This window comes from Coregonus lavaretus (genome assembly GCF_964263955.1).
Source record: "Coregonus lavaretus genome assembly, chromosome: 36".
Classification (NCBI taxonomy): Eukaryota; Metazoa; Chordata; class Actinopteri; order Salmoniformes; family Salmonidae; genus Coregonus; species Coregonus lavaretus.
In genome coordinates this window covers 17,069,017-17,080,661 of record NC_140023.1, presented here as the reverse complement: position 1 = coordinate 17,080,661, position 11,645 = coordinate 17,069,017, and the positions used below count along the sequence as shown (strand labels likewise).

General features: G+C 44.7%; 1 pseudogene across 1 annotated transcript; it reads left to right on the top strand.

The window, feature by feature from the left end:
• On the top strand, window positions 1-4,345 carry LOC311110545 (N(4)-(Beta-N-acetylglucosaminyl)-L-asparaginase-like; annotated as a pseudogene). Its single transcript has 4 exons — window positions 1-109; window positions 3,811-3,992; window positions 4,070-4,194; window positions 4,289-4,345. The product of its transcript is annotated as a N(4)-(Beta-N-acetylglucosaminyl)-L-asparaginase-like (transcript).
• The last annotated feature ends 7,300 nt before the right edge of the window (window positions 4,346-11,645 follow it).

Below are 11,645 nucleotides of genomic sequence, written 5' to 3'. Positions count from 1 at the left end.
ATGGCAGCTGTCAGGACATGGGGTTTCTCTCAGCCTGCTGCGGAGAGAATACGGTCCCTGATTACCGCTGGACGACATGCTACGGACGCTGTAGAGGACGCCATTGCAGGTTGGCATGAGTTGGCATGGGTGACCCACCGACTACAGTTAAGCAAAGCAGCATCTCTATTTATTATTATTATCTTTTAACATTTTAGTCATTTATCAGACACTCTTATCCTGAGCGACTTACAGTTAGTGCATTCAACTTAAGATAGCTAGGTGGGACAACCACATATCACAGTCATAGTAAGTACATTTTTCCTCAACAAAGTAGCTATCAGCAAAGTCAGAGGTAGTAAGAGGGAAAAGAGTCAAGTGTGAGTGTTAGTTCATGAAAGGGGGGGGGGGGGGGGGTTGTGGGATTATTTAAGATACTCTTTGAAGAGGTAGGGTTTCAGATGTTTTTGGAAGATGGGCAGGGACTCTGATGTTCTAGCTTCAGGGGGAAGCTGGTTCCACTATTGGGGTGCCTGGACAGAGAAGAGCTTGGACTGGGCTGAGCGGGAGCTGGGGTGGGAGGGCCAAGAGACCAGAGGTGGTAGAACGCAGTACTCTGGTTTGGGTGTAGGGTTTGAGCAGAGCCTGAAGGTAGGGAGGCGCAGTTCTTCTTGCTGCTCCGTAGGCAAGTGCCATGGTCTTGTAGTGGATGCGAACTTCGACTGGAGCCAGTGCGGAGGATTGAGGTGACATGGGAGAATTTGGGAAGGTTGAACACCAGGCGGGCTGCAGCATTCTGGATAATTTGCAGGGGTTTGATGGCACAAGTGTTGCCCAGCCAACAGCGAGTTGCAGTAGTCCAGACGGAAGTTGACAAGTGCCTGGATTTGGACCTGCGCCGCTTCCAGGGTGAGGTAGTGTCGTACTCTACGGGTGTTGTAGAACAGGAACCTGCAGGAGCGAGTCACTGCTTTTATGTTTGCAGAGAGCGACAGAGTGTTGTCCAGGGTCACGCCAAGGTTATTTGCACTCTGGGAGGGGGACACTGTGGAGTTATCAACCGTGATGGAGAGGTCTTGGAGCAGGCGGGCCTTCTTCGGGAGGAAGAGCAGCTCCGTCTTGTCGAGGTTGAGCTTGAGGTGGTGGGCCGACATCCAAGCTCCAGATATCTACCAGGCACACAGAGATGCATGTCCCCACCTGGGTGTTAGAAGGGGGGAAGGAGAAAAGTAGTTGAGTTGTCATCCGCATAGCAATGATAGGAGAGACCATGTGAGGATATGACAGAGCCAGTGACTTGGTGTATAGAGAGAAGAGGAGAGGGCCTAGAACTGAGCCCTGGGGGACACCAGTCATGAGAGTATGTGGTGCAGAGACAGATCCTCTCCACGTCATCTGGTAGGAGAGGCCTGCCAGGTAGGATGCAATCCTAAACTGTGCAGAGCCTGAGACACCCAGCCCTGAGAGGGTGGAGAGAAGGATCTGATGGTTCATGGTGTCGAAGGCAGCGGATAGATCTAGGAGGATGAGAACAGAGGAGAGAGAGTCAGCTTTGGCAGTGCAGAGAGCCTCTGTGACACAAAGAGCAGTCTCAGTTGAGTGACCCGTCTTGAAGCCTGACTGGTTAGGGTCAAGAAGATAATTCTGAGAGAGATAGCGAGAGAGTTGGTCAGAGACAGCACGCTCAAGTGCTTTGTAAAGAAAATAAAGAAGGGAGTTTTTGTAGTTTTTGACATCAGCAGGGTCGAGTGTTGGTTTCTTGAGAAGGGGAGCGACTCGGGCCATTTTGAAGTCAGAGGGGATGCAGCCAGTGGTCAGGGATGAGTTGATGAGGGAAGTGAGGAATGGGAGAAGGTCTCCAGAGATGGTCTGGAAAGGGAGGAGGGGATGGGGTCGAGCGGGCAGGTTGTTGAGCGGCCGGACCTCACTAGTTGCAGCATTTCATGTGGAGAGAGAGGGGAGAAAGAGGTCAAGGCGTAGGGTAGTTCTGTGTGAGTGGGACCAGTGGATTCAATAGGCTGAATGAATGAGGAGTGGATGTCGTCAACCTTCTTTTCAAAGTGGTTGACAAAGTAATCTGTAGAGAGGGAGAAGAGAGGGGTGGAGGATTAAGGAGGGAGGAGAAGATGGAAAATATTTTCCTAGGGAGGCAGAAGCTTGAAATGTAGAGTGATAGAGAGTGGCTTTAGCAGCAGATACAGAGGAAGAGAAGGTAGAGAGGAGGGAGTGAAAGGATGATAGGTCCTCCGGAAGTTTAGCTCTCCCTTATTTTCACTCAGCCGCCCGCAGCCCTGCTCTGTAAGCTCGCAATAAGTCACTCAGCCACAGAGCAGAAGGGGAGGATGGAGCCGGCCAGGAAGAAAGTGGACAGTGCGAGTCATAGGATGCGGAAAGGGAGGATAGTAGGGTTGAAGAGGCAGAATCAGGAGACAGGAGGGAGAAGGATTTAGAAGAAGGAAGAGATGATAGGATAGAAGAGGAGAGAGTAGCGGGAGAGAGAGAGCGAAGATTGCGACGGCGCATGACTATCTGGGTAGGGGCAAACAGCCTCTAATAAAGATGAGGTCAAGCATATTGCCTGCCTTGTGAGTGTGAGGGGACTGGGAAAGGGTGAGGTCAAAAGAGGCAAGGAAGGGAAGAAAGAGTTGGAAATAAATTAATCAAAGTCGGACGTCGGGAGGTTGAAGTCACCCAGTACGAATAGCGGTGAGCCATCGTCAGGAAATTAGCTTATCAAGGTGTCAAACTCATTGAGGAACTCTCTATGGTGGGCGATAGATTAAAACAATGTTAAGCTTGACTGGACAAGTGACAGTGACAGCATGGAATTCAAATGAGGAGATGGACAGGTGAGTGAGGGAGAAAATAGAAAATCTCCACTTCAGGGAAATGAGCAGCCCTGTGCCACCACCGCAAAGACCAGGTGCTCTCGGACTATGAGAAAAAAAGGTTGTCAGATAAAGACAGAGCAGTTGGAGTAGCAGCGTTCTCTGGGGTGATACATGTCTCTGTCAGGGCCAGAAAGTCTAAGGACTGAAGGGCAGCATAGGCTGAGATGAACTCAGCGTTCTTGACCGCAGATCGGCAGTTCCAAGCGCTGCTGGTGTTGGCAGGGTACACTAAAGGGTTGCAGCCAAGTGGTGGGGAGCGCCTGTAAAGCCAACAGGGAGAGGGGTGAACTGGGATAGAAAACACACATATAGTTGCCAAAGCTAAAAAATAGCAAAATGAGATCATCTGAAAATAACTAAGTAAGATACTAAAGTGAGAGAGTGGTGTGGAACTTTACTCTTTCCTTCCTCGAATAACTCAGCAGAACCATCTTTGTTTCGGCAACGGTCTTAGTTTTGATAACAAGACCACCGCTGACACAAAACCACAACAGTCACAAATTGCCCTGCCCCTTAATCCTGATGTGTCAACAATCATCTGCAAGTTATGAGCAGTCAGCAGTGGTCTAAGGCACTGCATCTCAGTGCTTGAGGCGTCACTACAGACCCCCTGGTTCGATTCCAGGCTGTATCACAACCGGCCGTGATTGGGAGTCCCATAGGGCGGCGCACAATTGGCCCAGCGTCTTCCGGGTTTGGCCGGTGTAGGCCGTCATTGTAAATAAGAATTTGTTCTTAACTGACTTGCCTAGTTAAATAAAGGTCAAATAGATAAATAAATAAACACACCAAGTAGGCTACTGGGAAGACAGCCAGCATTTTAAAGTAGATGGTCCTAGCTAGCAAAAAGACAGTACTAGACAACAACAGATTAAGTAAAAAAATCTGGAGTACTCTAGCTATAGAATGAAGCATTATGATACTCTTGTGTTTCTTCCAGAGGTTGAAGATGACCCAGAGACTGGGCATCACATTGTGGAGAGGGGAGGATTCCCTAACAGTGGGGGAGTGGTGGAGTGTGATGCTGCCATCATGGAGGGCATCGCCGGCAGGTTCGGGGCAATCGCAGCACTACGATGGTGAGAGAACCACCTGCTGAAACCACTGCCATGGGAAAGAGATGTCTGTGAAAATAAATACTCATAGGGAAACCCATTGATAAATGTACTGTCTGTACGGTATAAAACTATGATTTCCAGGGTTGGACAGAAACCCCCACAGACTGCTGGTTGGGGATGGAGCAGCAGCTTTCGCCAGGGAGCAAGGCTTTACTATAGAGCCCAATGACAACATGCTGAGTGCACAGTCAGTCAAGGCTTACTAGGTACCAATACTCCATGGGGGAAAATGGCATGGATAACTATTTTAAATATAAATGACAGATATTGGTAAACTAAAATTTTAACTCATAGTTGCAGGACTTTCTGGAACAGAAGCAAAGTGTCAGTGGACATGACACACTTGGTGAGAACTGAAACATGCTTTTTAAACATTTGTATTTATCATGTTTTCCTGCTCATTGTAGAACATTGAGTGACAGTAGAACACGTAGCTATCAGAGGGGTTGGGTTGAATGCGGAAGACACATTTCAGTTGAATGCATTCAGTTGTACAACTGACTAAGTATCCCCCTTTCCCTTTCCTTTATTGTAACATAACTGAAAACAACTGATAATGTATGACTGATACTTGTGCAGTAAATTGTTTGGTCCTCTAGGGGGAGTCCTAATCCATATAATCAAATTAGTCTGGGTTGTCTATTACATAATTTATTGGTCCTGTTCCGACATCACCTGTTTTGATCTGGAATCTCCTTATAATAGTCTTGATTCCCCCATCTCCAATATGAATGTTTCTCATCTCGATTAAATAACTCCACTTTCCCTTTTTTCCATAATTTTGATTACTGACCATTCCTGCAAGGCAAGTTGGTACAATACATCTGTGGACCCAGGTCTAAAAGTGCAGGTTACATATTTATTAGCACATCTAACACCTTCTCATCTTCCCTATCTCAACAGGACTTATAGTGAAAGTTAGACAACATGGGGAACATAACTGTTCGTGAGGAAATTGGTGTCTTCTGTTTGTTTTAGTTTTTTGCTCTTTCTTCCTTATTATGCAAGGGTGTTTTCACATATAGTCCTCTTTAAAGGAACCGATATCAGTCCTCTTTAAAGTGAACTCTGGGGTAAAAAAAATAGCTAATGAACCCAGTTCTCTTTGTATTCACACTGCCCTTGCCTTTGAATGAGGACTCAACTATTTTGCCAGTTCACTTCAACTACTTTGTGGACTGAGACCTCTTTGCCTTTGAATGAGGACTCAACTCTTTTGCCAGTTCACTTCAACTACTTTGTGGACTGAGTCCTCTTTGCATTCACATTGCTATGTTTAGAAAGGAACCAAGATCTTTTTCCAACATGCACTCTGGGTTATTACAAAGTGCAGGACAAGCCATTCAATCAGAATGTGTAATCGGAGAGGTAGATATACCTACTTACATTTTGGAAACTAATAGATTGCATTTAGTTAAAATATGACACATAATAATTGTAATCAGAAGATACTATTAATATGTAGATTTGTTTGGTAACAGAATAAATAGCAATAGAATAACTGCAGAATAAATAATGCTGTAATTGAAAATTGCACACCCAAGGTAGGTTAGTGCCTCTTGAAGCTCTCTTAGCCTATAGATCACATATTGCAAACAAATAATCTGAACTAAAAACTCCACACATTTGGGAATTTCTGTGCGTCCTTGACAATCGCTAATCAATATACAAAAACAGCACACATTTATTTCTGCGAACCTGCACATCGTCATCTTCTCTCTTTTGTGGCACCAATGTGAGGGTTTATGGAAGGGGAAACGCTGTTGCAGTAGTCTAGTGTGTGGTGCGGGAATAATGACAAGCGAACCTGGGGAGCTTTGCGTTCACATTGTCCTAAAAAAGGGAACCGGATCACGGAATTCAAGCGAACCGAACTCAGACCACCTCTGGAGATTGTCTCAGTTCGCTTCGCTTCGGGGGCTCTTTTGAGTGGTCTGAGTTCCTTTGGAGTGTTCACTCTGCACAAAAAATTAAGCGAACAGCATTGAGTTCATAAAAATTGGCTGAAAGGGACCAAGTGTGAAAACCAGTGGAGGCTGTTGAGGGGAGGACGACTCATAATAATGGCTGGAACGGAGTTAATGGAATGCCATTCCACTCATTCCGCTCCAGCCATTACCACGAGCCCATCCTCCCCAATTAAGGTGCTATGAACCTCCTGTGGTGAAAACACCCTAAAAGACATTCATTGACTATTAATTTTCCAAATCTAGAGATACTTCCACAGTAGCTACAGTATGAGGTCAGGTTGTAATATTATCATTCAGCTGATTTGCTCATGTCCTATTTTTCAGGAGTTTTTGCTTCAGGTGCCCCCTTAAAATCACCAGGGAGGGTGGGAGACTCGCCCCTGTCGGGCTGTGGCCTATACACTGAACACATGGCAAGTTTACAGCTACCAAAATGAACTCAGTCAAAGAACTGCACACACTGATAAACTTTTTCCCCTCAGTGTTTTAGTAGTCTTTTCTGGATAGTTGTGTTATGTGACATACTACATAATTAATTCATGTTACTGCATGTTTGTTGATCCTACAAAGACTGAATGAAGGTTTATGTAAAGTTTGAATACATTATTGTAATGTTAATGTAAACAGTCTATTTAAACCAGTACAATATTCAATGGACAAGTGGGGCAAGTAAAGTGAATGTAGAATTGTTGGACACACACACACACACACAAATGTTTTGGCCTTATTCCAAAAACCTAGAAACAGTCTCTCTTTGACCTGGATACTATCGCCTGGGAGTGGAGGAAATAATCTTTACACTTTTTTTTTTTTTTTTTTACACACCCATGTCTCTGTACCAGTACGCTTGAGGGAATCTTATTCATAGACAATTCACCACACACCACAGTTTAGCATCTTATGATCAATAAGAAAACACTAGAGCAAAGGAAACGAATGTTGAATTGAAAGAGATGTGAATATTAAATCAGACTTGTTGTTTTTCAGGTGGGGGCCACTGAAGGTACAGTATGTGAACTATATATATATATTTTTTGTTGTTGTTGTTGTTGCATGCTCAAATATGCTTGACATTATACTTTCATAAGGATTCTTCTCTTATCAGCCACAGGTAATGGTGATAAAATAATGTGTCATTGCCAAAGCTTTCATGCAGTTCAACTGATGAAACAGGCAGTGTTATCAGATTATCAAGCCATAAATCATTTTACGTTGTCAACCTTATACTGAGTCCGGTGTAGGTTTGATGTGCCCTGTGGTTAAGATGTTTGAGCAGCCACACTGTCCCTTGAAATCTATCCAGCTATAATTCACACAGCATTAGCCTGCCTGGAACTTGACCTCCCCCTTACCTCAATTGACTCCCTGTCTCTCCCTCAGGAGTCATCATCCAACGAGGCCTGTCACGCTGTCCTGGATGACATCATCAGGAGGACTGCCCCAGACAGGTGCTTTGAGATTGGACTCATCGCCCTGAACGCGATGGTGTCTTTTCTACTCTTATATTATAGAAATTGAGTGGTCATTGCTATATACAGTGCAGTCAGGAAGTATTCAGACCCCTTAACTTTTTCCACATTTTGTTACGTTGCAGCCTAATTCTAAAATGGATTAAATCGTTTTTTTCCATCATCAATCTACACACAATACCCCATAATGACAAAGCAAAAACTGATTTTTTGACATTTTTGCAAATGTATTAAAACTTAAAAATGGAAATATCACATTTATATAAGTATTCAGACCCTTTACTCAGTACTTTGTTGAAGGACCTTTGGCAGCGATTATAGCCTCGAGTCTTCTTGGGTATGACGCTACAAGTTTGGCACACCTGTATTTGGGGAGTTTCTACCATTCTTCTCTGCAGATCCTCTCAAGCTCTGTCAGGTTGAATGGGGAGCGTCGCTGCACAGCTATTTTCAGGTCTCTCCAGAAATGTTCGATCAGGTTCAAGTCCGGGCTCTGGCTGGACCACTCAAGGACATTCAGAGACTTGTCATGAAGCCACTCCTGCGTTGTCCTGGCTGTGTGCTTAGGGTCGTTGTCCTGTTGGAAGGTGAACCTTCGCCCCAGTCTGAGGTCCTGAGCGCTCTGGAGCAGGTTTTCATCAAGGATCTCTCTGTACTTTGCTCCGTTCATCTTTCCCTCAATCCTGACTAGTCTCCCAGTCCCTGCCGCTGAAAAACATCCCCACAGCATGATGCTGCCACCACCATGCTTCACCGTAGGGATGGTGCCAGGTTTACTCCAGACGTGATGCTTGGCATTCAGGCCAAAGAGTTCAATCTTGGTTTCATCAGACCAGAGAATCTTGTTTCTCAAGATCTGAGAGTCCTTTAGGTGCCTTTTGGCAAACTCCAAGCGGGCTGTCATGTGCCTTTTACTGAGGAGTGGCTTCCGTGTGGCCACTCTACCATAAAGGCCTGATTGGTGGAGTGCTGCAGAGATGGTTGTCCTTCTGGAAGGTTCTCCCATCTCCACAGAGGAACTCTGGAGCTCTGTCAGAGTGTCCATCGGTTTCTTGGTCACCTCCCTGACCAAGGACCTTCTTCCCCGATTGCTCAGTTTGGCTGGGCGGACAGCTCTAGGAAGTGTCTTGGTGGTTCCAAACTTCTTCCATTTAAGAATTATGGAAGCCACTGTGTTCTTGGGGATCTTCAATGCTGCAGACATTTTTTGGTATGCTTCCCCCGATCTGTGCCTCGACACAATCCTGTCTCGGAGCTCTAGGGACAATTCCTTTGACATGCACTTCTTCTTCTTCTTCTTCTTCTTCTTCTTCTTCTTCTTCTTCTTCTTCTTCTTCTTCTTCTTCTTCTTCTTCTTCTTCTCAGAGGTTTATTGGCAGACTACAATCATAAGGTGTATTGCCGCCACCTACTGTACAGGACAGTAAAAATGTTTTGGGGATGAACAAATCATGCTAATTACCTAAAAGTAAATAAACATGAACCAAATTTACGCTACTATCCTGAATTTAAAACAAAATCGGTACTATTCAGATCCCTACACAGGCTCAGGAATCTCGGAGGGGGGAACCGCTTCATTCAGCACTCATTTCGTCTGTTGAGTCCTGGAGATCCAGAAATCTATTTGCCGCCTTCACAATGATGTCTAGCTTCTTAGATTTTTTATTATTTTGACTAGTCCAATTTATCACTTGCGCTATAAACACAACAAAGTCCACCTTCTTCACTATTAGTATGTCGGGATCCTTCTCCTGCATGGCATTCACTACAGACTGTGGGACATCCACTACCATCTCCTCTCTACTTACTCCTTCAGTTATTTTCACTACCTCCACATAGGAGACCTGCTGGATGGCCCTGATCCTAGCCACTGCGATCTCCTTCATCCGTACAGGGCACTCCGGGAACGTGATTCCAATCACAATTACAACAACATGCTTCATCTGACACTTCAACAACTATAAATGTATTTCTTCGACAAACACTTGACACGTGTCAAAACTTAACAATTGTAACACTGCAACGGCTTCTTTACATACGGTCTCACCGCATATCTCACATACCCAAGTTTTGCATAAGTTGGGAGAACCACTTCACCAAACGACAGTAAAACCGATAGGCTTTGCTCCTTCCTTCCGTCTATCATTTGATTCAATCGACGTGCGTCTACCACTCCTGGAATGTTATCCCTAAACCACACAGCCTCTATGTCCAACAAAACACCATTACTCTGAAAATCATAGCTTTCCACATCATACGTCGAGATCTTGTTGAGCCACAGAGCTATTTCCCTTTGCACTGTTGACACACACAAAATCAGCATCATACTGCTCCTGGTCACTCAAACCGATTCCACTTTACCCAATTTGTCCTTCACCATCTTTGAGACCGCAAACGGGTCACCCAAAAAAACATCCTTGCTCGTGGATCGCACTCCAACCATAAACTGCTGTTCATTTCCAACTTTAGTCCTTTTCACGCCACTCTTCTTCACCATCGTCCACTCATTCTCACCAACTGTAATCGCGCCAAGAGAATCACACAATACTTCCGCTTCCGCCGTTGCTCCTCCAGCCATCCCCCGGACTCCCTCGCTCTTTGCTGTAAAAGATGCAAGAGTTTGTGTTCTCGAAGTAGCACCCATATTGTTCTCATTCCAGCACAGCTGTTGCTTCACCAACTTTTTCTCCATTTCATCCACACTCCTCGCTGCCATTTCCCTTCCTGACCATGTCCTGACATGCACTGTCAACTGTGGGACCTTATGTAGACACGTGTGGGCCTTTCCAAATCATGTCCAATCAATTGAATTTACCACAGGTGGACTCCAATCAAGTTGTAGAAACGTCTCAAGGATGATCAATGGAAAAAGGATGCACCTGAGCTCAATTTCGAGTCTCATAGCAAAGGGTCTGAATACTTATGTAAATAAGGTATTTCTGTTTTGTCATTATGAGGTATTGTGTGTAGATTGATGAGGGAAAATGTTAATTTAATCAATTTTATAATAAGGCTGTAACGTAACAAAATGTGGAAAAGTCAAGGGGTCTGAATACTTTCCGAATGCACTAAGAGCTTTACATTAAGTGGCAAACAAGCCAGCTTGGGTCTTTCTGTCTCCTCGACTCCCTAACACTAGATTGAAACCTGTCCTCTGTCCTTTCAGTGGAGTTTCCCTAAACATTCTGGAACCAGGGGAATTATTCTTTGGAAACAAGTACTCAGCTTCCACATTCCACAGTAACAGAGGGCACAGAAAAATGTGACACACATGTACAGTGAAAGAAAGGTTGTCATTGTTATCAGTGATGCCTTGAATTGTATTGATAGTATCAGTAAAAGATAATTAAACTATTGTATGCTTACTATATATAAGGGTCTAATAGTGCTGTCTGAAAATATATTTTGAAGTAGGCCTACACACAGGTATGAAAATGACGTTATAATGGTATGTAGCAGACACCTTTTTCCTCCCCAATCTATGGTATGGAAGTTTCTAGCTTTAGCCTACTTGTGTTGAAATGTTGAACTCCTTTCACATGCATGGTTTATGTTATTGACTAACTGTAACTGGCACAATCATAATTTCATACTCGCGTCCTCGCTCATCTCTCCTTGCCTCCTTCTCAAAACCCATTGGATGAGAAAGCCAGATCTCTCCTCCAATGGCTTTTGAGAAGGAGTCGAGGAGCTAACCTTTGATGATATCATATGATCTGATGTGGCTTGTCCCCAGGCGAAGGAGATGGGACTGTATGGAAGGGAGTTTAGTCCAACGGTACTTATTCCTGTAAATCCACCATGGCTACTCCCACCTCCAGTAGTTGATCTAGAAGTGATGGAGAGACTACAGAAAGATAGGGAGGGTGTTGATCCATCTGATTTCTTTGAGAGACGTCCGGAAACTGTGTATCAGGATTTTGTGGCCATTTACACAGATGGTTCAAAAGGTCCAAGGACAGGACGTACTGGGTCAGCATTTGTAGTGCAGGAATGTGGGGTGGAAGTCAGGAAACGTATTACAGATCATCTGGCTGTATATACGGCAGAGCTGATGGCCATACAGTTGGCCTTGCAGTGGGTGGAGGAAGTCAAACAAGACAGAGTAGTTATTTGCTCTGATTCATGTGCAGTGTTAATGAGTCTCCAATCCTTTAGCTCACGTAGCAGACAATACCTACTTTATCAGGTGCTACAAACCCATGGCAGGATTAAACA